At 40.2% G+C, this 16,516-nt stretch overlaps 1 protein-coding gene across 1 annotated transcript in view; it reads right to left on the reverse strand.

Moving 5' to 3' along the window:
- Window positions 1-16,516, reverse strand: part of LOC103088347 (mineralocorticoid receptor-like) — a gene marked incomplete at its 3' end in the record, with an annotated part of 176,785 nt that overhangs the window by 934 nt on the left and 159,335 nt on the right. The window lies entirely within an intron of this gene.

A 16,516-nucleotide genomic window follows, 5' to 3' on the forward strand; every position in this document is an offset into this window, starting at 1 on the left:
CTCACGGCCCCAGCCGCTCCGCGGCATGTGGGATCTTCCCGGACCGGGGCACGAACCCGTGTTCCCTGCATCGGCAGGCGGACTCTCAACCACTGCACCACCAGGGAAGTCCTACATGAATACTTTTAAAGGAGACTCTTCTCAAGCTATATTACATATTCCTGTGCCGGTTTATGGCACAATCTGAACAAAATTGTTTTAAATTCTAATAAGGTCTCATAGTTCAGTGACCGATGTGTGCCAAGCAGGCAAAGAATTCGATTTTTTTTTTTCATTCCTAGCCCAGATGCACTTATTGAATATCTACCCACAGGTCCCGTGCAAGGTACTGAGGAAATAAATATAGACTGCTCAGTCCCTGTCCTCAAAGTTGGTGGAGACATGCAGCATTATGGTATGTGCTTAGGTGCGGGGTAATATGGCGGCACATTGTAGGCTCAGCCTTCCATACTGGGAAAGCTAGGAATATACCAGTCAGCAGCCTTCCCCAAAGGTGACAGCCGAACTGAGTTTTGAAGCACGACTAGATGGCAGCCAGACAAAGACAGGGGCAGAGCAAACAGAATGTGCAACGCGAGCTGGAATGTGAGAGAAATTTGAGCTGAACGTATTCAGAAAACATTGGGTAGATTTTTTTGTATGTCGGCACCATCACCTTGTTGTCCTAGCTTTTGTCTCCATGTAAAACAGCAGGAACATAAAAACTCAAAGAAAACGTATGAAAAGGCTAGAATGGTTATGTTACGGTGATGATTCCTGTTTTTCCAATTAGCTAAATGTGATACTATTGCCTTCATGATTTTTTAAAATTGATTTTATAAGTGTTAACTACACTCTCACCAGAAACAGATGAAGGAACAAACTATGCAGCTGCTCAGAGCACTGCAGCATGACTGACTTTCTAGAAAAATGAATTCTTAAATCAAAGGCTGAAACAATGTTCTCCAAAGTTGTTTCTCCTTCTGAGAAAAGCGCTCTTTATTATTTTTATTAGCGTCCTTTGACTTCTTTATGGCACATTCAAAACATTCCATTTCGGCCCCAGTAACTTCTTCGGCATACTGGCCAATAAAATTCAATCCATACTCTGACTCCCTTGCGCTTCACGGGGAAATACCATGACTGCATAAACAATTAGAAGACAACTTAAAAACCATCATTAACATGTAAGTGCTCTTTTACAACTGCAAGCATACATGGGATTTGTATTTAACATTTCTGTGAGCCTTGGTCTTGGTCCTCTAACTGAAGAGTCTCTTAACTCTGGTCTTTGGAACGCTCCTCCTCTTCTATCCAAATACACTTTCCTTGGCTCAGTCAATGGCAACTGCTATGGGCTGAACCGTGTCCTTCACCCCACTTCCAATTCCAATGCTGAAGTGCTATAGCCCCTAGGACATCAGAGGGTGACCTTTTGTTTTAAACTGAAGTACAGCTGATTTACAACGTTGTGTTAATTTCTGTTGTACAGCAAAGTCACTCAGTTTTTCATTTATATCTATATCTATATATGCACACACACATTCTTTTCTATATTCTTTTCCATTATGGTTTATCCCAGGATACTGAATACAGCTCCCTGTGCTATTCAGTAGGACCCTGATGTCCGACCATTCCATATATAATAGTTTGCATCTACTAACCCCAGACTCCCAGTCCATCCCTGCCCACCTCCACCTCCCCCTTGGCAACCACGAATTTGTTCTCTATGTCTGCGAGTCTGTTTCTGCTTCACAGATAGGTTCATTGGTGTCATATTATAGATGCCACGTATAAGTGATATCATGTGGTATTTGTCTTTCTCTTTCTGACTTACTTCACTTAGTATGATCATCTCTAGTTGCATCCATGTTGCTGCGAACGGCATTAATTTGTTCTTTTTTATGGCTGAGTAGTATTCCACTGTGGATATGTACCTCATCTTCTTCATCCATTCATCTGTCAATGGACATTTTGGTTGTTTCCATGTTTGGGCTATTGTGAATAGTACTGCTACGAACATGCATAGGGGGTGCATCTATCTTTTTGAATTATAGTTTTGTCCAGATATGTGCCCAGGAGTAGGATTGCTGGATCATACGGTAATTTTATTTTTAGTTTTCCATCAGAGTGTAATCTTATTTGGAAATATGGTCATAGCAGATATGATTAGTTAAGATGAGGTCATTTTGGAGAGGGGTCATCCCTAATCCAATATGATTGGGGTTCTTAGTAAAAAGAGGAAATTAGGACACAGACACACACACAGAGAATGCTGTGGAAGATGAAGAGAGCAATACTCGTACCAGTTAAGGAACGCCAAAGATGGCCAAGAAACCACCAGAAGCTAGGAGAGAGGGATGGAACAGATTCTCCCTCACAGCCTTCAGAAGGAACTAACTCAGCTGACACGTTAAACTTGGCCAAGCCTACAGAACCATGAAACAATATATTTCTGTTGCCGAAGACACCCATTTGTGGTACTTTGTTATGCAGCCCTAGCCGACCAATACAGCAACTTGGACTCATCCCTGACTCTTCCTTCTCCCTAGTTTCATTCTCAGTCTGTTCAATTCTATTTACTTTACCCTCAAAAATCATCCAGATTTTGATCACTTCCCACACCTCCTCTGGGACCCCTCTAGTCCAAGCCATCAACACTGCTTCCCAGGATGTGTGGAAGCCTGTTCGCTCATCTTCCTGTTTCTCCTTGCCCCCTTCCTTCCCCTGTAGCCAGAACGGTCCTTATTCATTCCTTTGCTCAAAACCATCCGAAGGCTTTCCCTCACGCTCAGAGGAAAAGCCAAAGTCAACCTATGACCACAGGGCCCCAATGTGGCCCCTGAGACCTTACTAACCTTTCTCTCTTGCTTGCTGCCCTTCAGCAACACTGGCATCCTTGCCAGACCTCAAACATACCAGGCGTGCTCCCACCTCGGGGCCTTTGCATGTGCTGCCCCCTGTTCACTCAGATATCTATACAACCCCACACCCCCACCTCCCTTCAGGGTGTCATCCAAATGTCACTTTCTCAGTCAGGCCTTTTCTGCCCCCTCTACTGAAAACACCCCTTCTTCCAAACCCCCTTCCCCTTCATTTTCCTCCCTAGCGCATGTCACCAGCAAACATGCTGTGTATTTTCCTTCTTTAGTCTGTTTATTGTTTGCTTCATCCACACAAGACGGTAAACTCAACAGGGGCCTGGATTTGCTTCTGTGTTATTTGCCACTATGTCCCCAGGGCATGGCATAGTCCCTGGTACATATTAGGTCCCAATTAACACTTGGGATAAATCAGTGATCTCAGATGACTGGCCTTTTCATCAGTTTTGAACTCCTACTGCATTCCTTACATATAAGAATGTGATCAGTTTTTAACTCTCTTGAGAGTGAAAAGTATGTAGTGGAACCCGAATGCAGAGAAGTGAAAGCATAGCATCAAAAAGATGCATTGTGAAATCCCAATTAAAACAGTAATTTGGCTCAATGACAAAATTAAAGCAAAGGTGGATTATTTTTCCTTCTTGTTCACTAACATCTCTCAATGACAAGAGAGCACACTTGCCTCTATGTGTCTCTCGGCAGCCCTCTGCTTCTTCGGTTTCTGTAACAGTGTACTGAGCTGTCTCTATTTCTCAGGCTTTTTCTCATTGTCTAAATCACCAATGTAGATTTTCTTTGGCGCTCTACCTTTGGCCATCTTTTTTTCTCATTTCTACACTTTATCCCTTAATGACCTTATCCACTCTCCCAGCTCAAACAGCTCTCCTGGTGAATGACTTCCCGAATCTTTATATCCAGCTCCAACCTCTCCCCAGTGTTCCAATTTCATGTGTTCACTTCCTTTACGTAACTTCCCAGCCTCTATGGTCTACTGGCTTCTGGAAGGGTACTGCCATCTGCTAGGCACCCAGGTTCAAACCTTCATTATCACGTCTAGTCAGTTACCAAGTTCTGCTTGTCCAGGCCTGTCTCCCATCACTTCTCTTCACCCTGTTGGGAACCCAGGTTCAGACCCTTGTCACTTCCTCAGGGTTCTTCCCCAACCCTCCAGTTCATTCTACAGTGGCTGAAAAATGACGTTTCCTGTTATACAGTTCTGATTCTAGTACTGCCCAGTTCAGAATCTTCCGTCATCCCTACACAACACCACCATAAATGATAACGTTCCTGCCCCTCTTCCTTCATGCCTGCCCCCGCAGGTCCTCTCACGCTTGCGCTCGCCCCACTGCAACATCCCTGTTGAGGTGCTGTGGGTACCACCATCTGTACACCTATCCCCGCTCCAACTCCTGGGAAACCGTCCATCCTTCAAGGGCCCCTGATGTTCTCCCGGCAGGATGCACCTCTCTCCCTCCTCCTGATTCACTTTCGTGAATTCCTGATTTGCTCACCCCCCTCCCCCAGCGGTCCTCACTTCTGCCCTGACATTCGTGATTTGTGCACTTATCCTAATCCTTTGAGGGCAAAGACCTTGTCCTCTGCCTCTCTGTGCTCTCAGCTGCCATTAGTGTGGTGCTGGGACTATTTATTGAATGAATGAAATCACAACCTTAATCTCATCACAGCAGAACATAAATTTCCAAAAGGCAATTTTAAAGAAGATAAATGAATGAGGCCAAGGTTATAGGTTCAATTCCTATATGGTTCATTTAGCTTTGCACAGAGAGGAAAAAACATCCGGGGAGACAGACTATCCTCAAAAGCTCAGCGAGCTATCCCACAAGCGTCTGCGTTAGTAACAAAGAAGACAAGCCACAAAGTGTGGATGGGTCAGGAAAACTCCAGTCTCCACTGACACCCTTTCATGCGATTACCTCTGAAACTGAAAGATGGGACATGGTTGGAAGGGTATATGTCTGGTTTCAGGAAATACATTATTACATTTTATAAGCAGGGAGAGGGAGGAGAGACAAAAGAGGAGAAAGGAGCAGACCTTGAACTCACTTCTTAGATTCTGGGTTATATCAAAACACAAAGCTTATCGAGTGATTTTTGGATGTAAGAATTCACCTTTATAGTATGTATAATCCATTAACATCTTAGAAAATCTAAGCATCTTCATGGGATGTGAGTCCCAAACACGCAGGGGTAAAGGCAGGCACAGGAGCTCAGGAAGGAAGCCTGGTTCCGGTTCTAGCTCAGCCACTAACTGGTAAAACCCTAACAAAATCACCTCTCCTCTTTGGGCCGTAGTTCTCACTGTAAGAATGTTGAACCGATCATCTCTAAGATGCTTTTCAAGATATCCCTTTAAGATAAACATGGGCACAAAAGATAAATGCAACACCCTGTCATGATCAAGCTTTATTTGAAGTGGATTTCAAGCTCAAATTAAAGACAGAACCTTACACACAGTAAATAGCCAGTGTTTGATCTAGATCAAGCATAAAAACATCTACATGTAAAAACTTATTCTTTCTAGAACAGCTAATCCTATGGCACTTAAAATCTTTCTTGCATCTATATGATTGTGTCTTTGCTGATTTTGCTTAAAAATTCTGCATAAATGTATGCATTCAAATGGTATTCTACCCACTAAAAAACCATTTTAACAGTGACAAGTTGGCAAAAACTACCCAAACTGGTCATTTTTGGTCTTGGTAATCAAAGAAATATTATGCACAGAAAGAATTTTATAATCAACAAAGGTAGTTCATAGGGTTTTAGACAAATGTTAAAATATTATAAAAAGCAGAAATGAGTGAGCATTGTATTTCCACTTGTAAAGACAAATGTCTCTCTTTGGGAAACACAAGGAAGGTGCAACTATTTTCAGTACCAAGTAGAATAGTTCTAATGACTCAGTGAAGAGCTAAAGAGATTAATCAAAGGTTCATGCTGATTTGGGTGACAATTGGGAGGGGATATCCTAACCAATCACCAAAAACACTTACTGGGCAATGTTTTTCCACGAAACGGTTGGGTGCTTAGGGAGAAGCAATAAGAAGCTGTGTGAGAAAAAGGGATTTCCATCGACTGAACTGGAAAATTCGGCTGAGAATCTATAATGCACCATGTTGTTCCAGGAATTACTATGTTATTTCCCCATCTTTATAACAATTACATAACAACACCATAGTGATTGATCCACTATTCAGTGACCAGAAATTCTTCACATGACAAGGAGTTTGCCCCATTTCTCAAGCTCATTCAACATCAATTCAGCAAACCTGTCTTTTGTACTTTCACTTAATCAGAGATGCTTCTACCATCATTACCAGCCGCTGAAAAGTTGAATCTTTCCACATGCAATCAATTCAAGCATTCATTCAGTGATCTAGAGCAGAGTGAGAGTTTGGAGGCCTATGCAAACAATACTTTAGGAAACATCCTTCTATCTGAACAGGCTGGTGTGTTTTAAATCCTTCATTAATTAAGCTATTCATTGGAAGCCTGCTATGCCCCCCCCCTTTTCTAGGCACTCAGATGAGTAAGAAAAAGTCCCTATTCTCATGGAGTTTCTACTATAGTAGGAGAGAACAACAATACAGAAGTAAGGAAATAAATTCAGACAGTGGTAAGTGCTTTGAAGAAAATGACAGAGACCGAGATTGGCTGGGGCAGTGGATGGGTAGGATTCTTTAGAAAGGTAGCCTGGGAAGGCATCTCTGGTGAGACTTAGAGGACAAAGTAGCCAGCCATGAGAAGATGCCAACAAAGGGAAGAGCAAGTGCAAAATCCCTGAGGCAGGAATGAACATGACACGTTCCAGAGATGGAAACGAGGGCAAATGAGTAGTAGCTGAAAGGAGGCAGGAGAGATGGGAGGAGGTAGGATGTGTGGGCCAAGAGGACAGAGCGAGACTACATGGGTCTCGAGGGCTGTGGTGATGACTCAGGATGCCAGTTTAAGAACCATCACGAGTGATGTGAATATTGAGATGTTTTAAGCAGAAGGGTAATATGATCTGCATGACATTTAAAAATCTGACTTTGGCTGTTGCCTGGAGAATGGACTACAGGAGTGGGTGATGTTGGAAGTGGGGAGACCAGCCACGTGGGCTCCAGCAATTATCCAGGCAGGAGATGACAGAGCTTGGATTTAGCTTAAAGCAGTGAAGACAGTGAGAAATGGCCTTTTTCCTTCTTTAAGTAGATAGTACCCACCGGACTTGCAGAAAAATTGTATGGTAGTGCTATTTATATTTTCATAGTGGAATGAAGAGCAGTTTGGCAGTTCAGGGGAGTTTGTTTTGGACCCGACAGTGGTAAAACAGTTATCAGTATGGTATGTTCCTATCTTTGTAAATAATAAAATAGCAATAATATGAAATGATAGTCTACCCATAGGAAAAACTGGGAGCAAACATATATCAGTCTTATTTAACCTTTCTGGGCCCACTTTGTCATCTGTTAAGGAGTGATAACAGAAGTCCTACCTTATAGGGTTCTTACAGATTAAATTAGTCAATATACATACATACCTATAGATAGATAGATAGATAGATAGATTTTAAAGGAATCCAATTTTTATTGTAACACAGTTATCAAAATATTTTTTTCTTTTCCATTAAGGTTTATTACAGGATATTGAATATGGTTCCCTGTGCTATACAGTAGGACCTTGCTGTTTATTTTACATATAGTAGTTTGCATCTACTGATCCCAAACTCCTAATTCATCCCTCCCCCACCCCCTTTCCCCTTTGGTAACCATATGTTTGTTCTCTATGTCTGTGAGTCTATTTCTGTTTCGTAAAAAAGTTCATTTGTGACGTATTTTAGATTCCACATATACATGATATATGGTATTTGTCTTTCTCTTTCTGACTTACTTCACTTAGTATGATAATCTCTAGGTCCATCCATGTTGCTGCAAATTGCATTATTTCATTCTTTCTTATGGCTGAATTACTCAATATATTTAAGAGCACATACAACAGTGTCTGACACATATTCAGCACTATTTAAATTCTGACTATTATGAATCAGTATTATTGTTGGATCTACAACTCTTTTTTTTAAAATTCATTTATTAATTTATTTATTTTTGGCTGCGTTGGGTCTTCGTTGCTGTGCACGGGCTTTCTCTAGTTGCGGTGACCCAGGGCTACTCTTAGTTGCAGTGTGTAGGCTTCTCATTGTGGTGGCTTCTCTTGCTGTGGAGCACAGGCTCTAGGCGGGCAGGCTTCAGTAGTTGTGGCTCATAGGCTCTAGAGCGCAGGCTCAGTAGTTGTGGCTCGCGGGCTCTAGAGCGCAGGCTCAGTAGTTGTGATGCATGGGCTTAGCTGCTCCGTGGCATGTGGGATCTTCCCAGACCAGGGCTCGAAACCATGTCCCCTGCATTGGCAGGTGGATTTTTAACCACTGCACCACTACGGAAGTCCCTACAACTCTTAATAGAAACTGGCATAGTAGTAGAACTACAGATAATTCTAATTTTCTATAGCATATTTTTCTGTACTGCTTTAAATTTATATAAGCATGTATAACATTGGTTAGCAGCAGAAAACAAGGTTTTTAAAAATACAGTATAAGAGAGTGGTACAGCAACAGCCATATTGTTTATTTACTGTTTAGGCAATGTTCTGTGTGAATATGGATTTGAGAATCTCTTTTAAGAATTCTGGTTCCTCTGGTGACTGTAGCATGTAGGTTGGGAACAGCCACATTAGATCATTAGGATAAACAATCACTGAGATTCAAATGTATACTTTTATATAAAGAACACTAAATTTAAGAAACCTAAGAATTTGGAGAACACTCAATATACAAAAAATACATTTCAAAAACAAATCACCTTTGACTACTAGTTTACTAAAATCCTTACCTTCATCCACATATAAATGAGGAAAAAAAAACGTTTTGCTGACTATTTCCTTCTTGAGTCAATTTTTAACATAAGATATCTCATTTTAGTTTTCCCACTATTTAGGGGTAATATTTGGGAGTGATTCTTGTGGTATATTTTCTTTGGTGGTATTATCATCTTTTATGATAAGTGAATCATTAATGTTTTGGGGGATGATTTACCACTAAATAAAATTCCTCCTCTTAAGCCACAATTCATAATGCACCACAGACAGGAATTAAATAACTGGTACACATCTTTCAATCTCAGATGTGTGAATAAAATTATAGATAAAGCTACCTGACACAGAAACTTCAAGGATATAACTAGCTTGGAAAATAAAAATTAAAGCCCCCAAATGTCTGATTAGTCTTTTCCAATTTACCTTTTTGTTTGTTTGTTTTTACAATAGTTTATATGATTAGTAATATTTATTAGAGTGGCTCTGTTTAATAAGTATTTTCTATACTTTGAATTTCATTTAAGTGAATGCAATTTTCCCATAAAAAGACTTATAATCAACAGAGCATAGCTTCAGCACAGCAGGAACGTATCCTGACAGAGATCTAAAAGGAAAAAAAAGGTAGGAATATTTTGGATCACATGCTAAGCCTAGCCTAGGATGTGTAAAATTTCATTTTAAAAATAAAGATCTATGCTAGAAGTACATTCAAGTAACTTTTTCTCCTTCAATTATGGCTAGACAAATTCCCACTTGATGAAAATATGCAAAATCTATTTTTTTGGAAAATAGGCAAAATTATTTAACTCTAGATGAAAATGTATTTTCTAACAAAACAAAGTGTCAAATGTAATTACTGGCCACTGTACTGTTAATGAATCATTTTAATCAGGTGACTTCCACACCAGCTGTGTGGAAGTCCTTCTGAGAACACAAAGATAACAAATGACTTCTACTCTCAATAAGTTTATAATCGAGCAGGGTAGGTAAGACATGCAGATTGGTAAATATTAAAGTCACTGCGTGATAGGAGTCATCCATGGCTAAAAATAAAGAATTCATAGAATCCAGTAACTTGCAGTTGGGTTGAAGGAAAGCTTCACGAAGAAATGGGGCAAGGTGAAAATGAGCTGGACCAAGAAAAACGTCCAGACAGGGACAAATGCATTGGGATCCAGAACTCAATGAGTTATACGTTGACCAGCATGGAAAAAGGCCCAAATCATGAGTCTCTAACACCAGTTTCAGTGGTTAGAGATGATTCTAGGACAGTGAGTTGAAACATCTGATAGACAACTGAAAAGGTGACATGGAAAATGAAGCGAGGTACAAAGATCTACCATGTCAGAGGACACAAAGTGACTGATGACAACTGTTAATATGTACAATACGTACGGATAATGACAACAAAAGGTCTGATGAACTGAAAGAAAACTAAGGACCACCGAATAGGGGAAGCAGGAAAAACAGGTTCAACAAGAGAAAGTTTGGAACACCACTTAAGAGGCTGGTCACTCTTAGAGAGCAAGGACTCTGGATTTTATTCTTAGAACAGTGAATAAGCACACCCTGGCAAAAGGTGAAATGAGGAGAAAAGAAGGTCACCGATGGACATCTACAGAAAACTCACATTTCTGGTTAGGCAGGGAAAGAACCTGCTAACAAACCTGAGGAAGAAAGACAAAAGAGGCGGGAAGGCAAGATGATGCAGAGTCTTGGAATCAACGTGAGGAGATCAGGAATGGAGGACCAACAGTGTCATATGCCACCAAGAGAGCAAGACTAAAGGTGAACCACTGGGCTGTGGTCGCTGTTGACACTGTTGACTTTAGTGATGGTTGTTTTTTCTGCATATATAAGATGCATATATAAGCCATATTGAAGTGAAAGGCACTCCCCATCTTCTCTATTAAGAAGCTTCCATATTCAGGGAAGTTGTCTTTGTCATAAAACTACTATCTGGTAATTTGAGCACATGCAACGTCTCTAAAAAAGATCTAACATCAAATCATCTCCAGAAACATTTACTGAGCACACATATGCCAATCAGTGGTTGCTAATACAATGACCAAATATATGTGCTAAAAAAATGCCTCCACATTTTACTTTACCTCTGTAATCACTGGCATGTTGAGTGTTAGTTATTTAGAATCCCCTCGGAAGGAATCATAAACTTATCACACGATCTGTTGGACAGTACTTTATAAAGTATGTTGGAAAAAGACTACCTCTAAGTACTTGCTTGAGTGTATAAGTTATGTTTTAAGAAGAATGCTTGCTTGAGTGTTTTTAATTACAGTGACTTTGCTTTTGAAACATACTATAAACAGAAACAGACTCACAGACTTTGAAAACTTATAGTTACCGAAGGGGAAAGGTGTGGCGGAGGGATACATTAGGAGTTTGGGATTAACATATACACATTCCTGTATATAAAATAGACAGTCAACAAGGACCTACTGTATAATACAGGGAACTCTGCTCAATATTCTGTAACAATCTATATGGGAAAAGAATCTGAAAAAGAATGGATATATGTATATGTACAACAGAATCACTTTTCTGTACACCTGAAATTAACACATTATAAATCAACTACACTCCAATATAAAATAAAAGTTAAATTAAAGAATAAATAAAAATTGTGAAAAAAGAAACATACTATCAATATTCAACATGATTTAACTTTTCCCCCTGAACATTAACTATCCTTATGTTAAGATGCAGACTTAGATGCTGATACGGATAGCCTGAGATTCTGAGCAGTAATGGACACTGGACCTAGCTGTGGATCCTGAAACTGAGTTATTTAGAAAATTACTGATTTCAGTGTGTTTTTTGTTTATCACATTTTAAAGAAGTTGATGGAAAACATGCTTCATCACGGCCTTTCTGAGCAACAGAATATGGCTTCTTTCTATAAATTTAATTAGTCCAAACTCCAAACTGCTTTTTCCCTGAGTTGTTTCTCTTAAATTCTAGAAATAATGATTTTCATTGCCACTGATATGGCCCCCTGATTTGCCAACTCAACTCAATTCAGTTATGACCGCTGCTATGCAAGGCTCGTATGTAAGATCACAGAGGTTTTGCAACTGGCACCCTCTATCCTGCCTGCCTTATACTAAATTTTTTTCACATGGGATAAAGGGATAGCCTTCATTATTTCAAAAATTTACATGTGATAGGTTTAGAGAGGTTCATTCCAAAATCTATAAATTAATGACATTAATGTCCTAGCACATTTGCTGACATGGCACCATGCCATATTTACTTCAAATCTACTCAATATCTGATTTTGAGCAGAGTTACCACCCTTGAAGTATTAAAAACAGCATCTTTTTTTATTTTATGTTGGAGTATAGTTGATTTACAATGTTGTGTTAACTTCAGGAGTACAGAAAGCGATTCAGTTGTACATATACATATATCCATTCCTTTTCAGATATTTTTCCCATATAGGTTATTACAGAATATTGAGTAGAGTTCCCTGTGTTATACAGTAGGTCCCTGTTGATTATCTATTTTGTATACGGTCATGTGTATATGTTAATCCCAATCGCTTAATTTATCCCCCTTTCCCCTTTGGTAACCTAAGTTTGAAAAACAGCCTCTTAATATGACGTAAAAAGTCCTAAGGAATGCTTATATTAATTGGATCAAATAAATTCATTCTTTATCATCTCAGTTTCTGAATAATCAATGAGGTATCACCACTTTAGAGTTAGGGAAAAAAATTGAAAAAAAAAATCCCAAATTATCAACGTATTTTCTTAGAGTTAATTCTATAATTGTGAAATAACATCACTGCGTTCAGATCAGCTTAATACTCTGAAATGATCTTTCAGTAAAGGTATAAGGAATCTATCAGAAAAAAATCTTTTTCATTCACACTTTAGTTTATAACAGGTCAAAAGAATATTCCTTTTCAAAACACTAATGCATTTTTCTAGTTACGAGGGTTTTCTTCACGGGAGCCTACAGTCTAACCACACACGAAAAGAGCCACCTTGTCCTCATTCTGCTTGAAGGCAGGATGACTCAAGCCTGGCTCCTGTCGGCAGGCATCACTACAAGGAGTGGTTTGGTCAGAGCTGCAAAATGCTACTCAGGGAAATGACCAGCCTCACTGGTAAGCTCTGAAAAGAAGGCATATGTGTGCACAGACACCTAAAGAGGAACACATATGTACCCTCAAACATGCAAGAATCTTCTGCAGGTATTCTTCATAAGAACTCCCTTGGAAGAAAATGGCAGAGGCTTTAAGGAGGAGCCAGCATAGGGCACTAGTCAGTAGACTTGGATGACTGAGTCTGCAAGGAAATTCAGAGGCGCCTTTTCGACCCCACCCCCCTACCCTTCAGGACTGAGGGATCAATGCTGTACTGTTCCATCAAGAGCCGCCTATGCTCGCCTTTAAGTTCCCTACAGAGCTCCCTTTTAAACTTCTCCTGCTTAAGCACAGTCTGTAGGATTAAGCCTACATATGACTGCTGCTCAACTGTTTTTGACCTGCAAAATCAGGCATTTCTTATGGTTCCATTTAACACATTTCTGGATACTGGTTTCAATGATAAAACCAGGGTCTATCACAGGACAGCATTTCCAAATCGATAAAATCATCATCTACGATTATGTGGGCAATAGCATTCTACTAAGTATGATGGTCTCAGGTCTTCAAGGTAACACACTGAAGTACTGAGGTGAACTTAGATATTGCTGATCCCACCCCCAGACCGCTGAGTTCCTTTCCATTACCATGTTCTCCAGCAATTTTGGCTCTTATTTTAAAAACTGTTCATTTTTTCTGATCGATTTCATTACTCTTACTTTTCAGTGAAATGCTAGTACAACAAAATTAATAAACAAAACTGTATGCTCATTTTCTGACTTGACATGAACAGAACAATGACAGAATCCTGTGTACTTTCTTTGGGTCTTTATTATTCTTAGGGTTTGACACTTCGGGCTGTTACTTTGATTGCCTCCCTCCAAAAATACTTGACACCCAAGGTTTCACAAAGGCTGGGTTTTGGCATGCAAAGACTGTCTGCACCCATGTGCTGACTCAGTGTGGCTCCATGCGGCCAACTCAGAGGTACATAAAAATGCAGGAGTTATTTCACGAGCTATCATCTTGTCCAGGTATCTTGTACCCTACTTTACTCTTAAGGAAAAAAAGCAAGACAAAAAATATCTACCAAATACTCTGCTTCTTTCTTCTCCTCTTCCCATCTCTGTCCCCACCTTCCTCCTGCCCCAACCCCCCTATCATATATATTTTGGCTTTGAGAAAAAAGCTACCACTATTATTAGAGGTGTGGGAATATTTGGTTCTTGTAGAGAAGACATTAAAAGTATTTAAATATTTCATTTAAATTGAAGGGACCATTTAGGTATTTGCCAGTAGTGGACCCACCTTTTTTCTGGCTAGCTCACATATACATTCTTCCTCACCGTGTCTCTGTAACTAAGGAATAGGGATAGTTACCTCCACATCTCTCTCCAAACCTAGAGGTCCTGTGCTGTGAGAAATAAGCAGGTGTTGCCACAACTGTTCTGTCCCTCTTTTCACTTACTTGACACCATTACTGAGCACCTAGCATATGCCAAGCATTGTCCTAAGTCTTGACCAGCTAACAAAATACACTAAAATCCCTGTAATTTGGAGGTCATGCTCTTGGGCTCAGATGGGGGTGGAGGGGCAAGGGGACTGCATAAATCCCTACTGGAAAGTAAAGGAATATTGATATATGTATTAACTTCTGAAACCATTTTAAATTATTTTCCTCACTCTTATAAAACGTATCAAGCCTGCTTAAGAGAGTTCTTCCTCAAAGCAGGAAAAACCAAAATGAAAGGTCTAGATTCAGTTAACTCAATGTAACATCTTGTAAATGAGATGACAGTCATGAGACTCAAGAAAGTACCCCCGAGAGTACAGAATCAGGATTTAAATACATACTTTCATGGTTTAGTCCTGGGGTGTGTGTGTGTGTTTGTGTTTGTGTGTGTTTGTGTGTGTGTGTGTGTGTGTGTGTGTGTGTGAAAATGCCCTTGGAATTTAAGTAAATACGCTAGTCTTTTCTTGCTTTCAGTGAGATGTGGCAGTTCTTCCAATAAAAGGTACTCATGTTTTTACAACTGGTGTTAATACTCCATTTAATTACCTTCCAAGGTTGTGAAAATCTGTACTTATGAAAAGACAATTGTTAACCTGCACCAAAATAACTTTTATCATTTTCCTGACATTCTTAAAAGCAATCACAGAAGCTTTTCTCAAAAGTTTAAAACCTCAAGTTAGGCTTTTGCCTTTGGAATGGATCTGAGAAAAGATGAAAAACATTTTAAAAACAAGGCAAACTGCATAGATATCAAAGCAAATATGACATTGTTTAGTGGTCAGAGTAGTTCCACTAGAACTTGTGAAAAAAGAAAAAGATTTCAGAATGCCTATAAATAGCGATGAAAGATGGTGAAGTTGAGGAAGGGCGTTCCTTCAGTTTTAATAGCAACAAGGCAAGAAGCAGTGCATAAGTAACTTGGATCTATCTTGCTTCAAAAATCTTTCCCTGCCACTACTGTTGCCAGAGAAGAAGCAGGCGAACGGCCATCTGATACCACCCTGATACCCACCACCAAAGATCTGAGGGAACCTGGCCTTTCTCTTTCTATTTTATTATAGGGAATTCCCTAATATAAGATCTACTAAACCTCCTATGTTTAATCTCAGTGCCATAGAACTAGGACTGTTAGATGTCCCGACTTGATTTCAAGGACACTGCATATACCCTCTATCAAAATTGTACCATAATCACCTGTTTGCAATAAAAATTTAAAAATCTGCATCAGTATTCCCTTTCTAGTGTTTGAAATCTGTATATACTATATATATTCTCTGGAAGAGATTAACATATTTTCAAACAGAGGGAACATAATACAGATGCATATACATACAAGGATGTGTATCTGGGTAAATTCTACCTGATTTAAAGAATATGGTCACCAACATTTTTTTTTTAATACAGTAAAATAACGTTCAGGAATCAAGATAGCATCTTGGCCTTTTCTCCTCTTAATTTAATAAAACTTATCCAAACAGATAATATAATTTTTAAGGGCCCAGAAAAGAAGGAGTTGGCCCCAGGGGTGCTGTGATCCCAGCAGGGTGGGTCACAGGGACAGCAGGCAACTTTTTTTTAAGATTTTAGCATTTTTTATTTTTTATTTTTATTTATTGTTTTGGCCACGCTGAGCAGCATGAGGGATCTTCCCCCATCAGGGATCGAACCTGAGCCCCCTGCAGTGGGAGTGCGGAGTCCTGACCACTGGACCGCCAGGGAAGTCCAGCAGGCAACTTTCAAGAGCCAGTGTGGACACCTGAGAAGGGACACAGCTGGGAGAAGAAGGTGGTCAGGAAGCAGGAAGAGAAGGCCGAGAAGGCACACCGGGAAAAGGGGTGTCTGCTAGAGCCAGTGGGTGCAGAGATGCCCAAAGCTGGGACAAGGAAAGTTTCCAAGTCAGGGAGGCCACTGGAAACCAGCCAACAGAATCACAGCCATCTGTGCAGCAGAGTCAGATATGAGGTAGCTGGCCTGTGCCAGGTCAAGCTGGCGGGCAGATGTACACCACAGTGTTGGGGCAGATAAAACTTGTGGTGTCAAAGTCTGCCTTGTCCTGGGAGCCTCCCCAGCTTTCCCGGGGCACTGGAGCCCTGCTTGCCCTGGCCAGTAACTGTGCTCAGCCCAGACCACGTCACAAGCAGCAACAGGCCAGCAAGTTCA

The sequence above is a fragment of the Lipotes vexillifer genome, unplaced genomic scaffold, assembly GCF_000442215.2.
Source record: "Lipotes vexillifer unplaced genomic scaffold, Lipotes_vexillifer_v1.1 scaffold755, whole genome shotgun sequence".
Classification (NCBI taxonomy): Eukaryota; Metazoa; Chordata; class Mammalia; order Artiodactyla; family Lipotidae; genus Lipotes; species Lipotes vexillifer.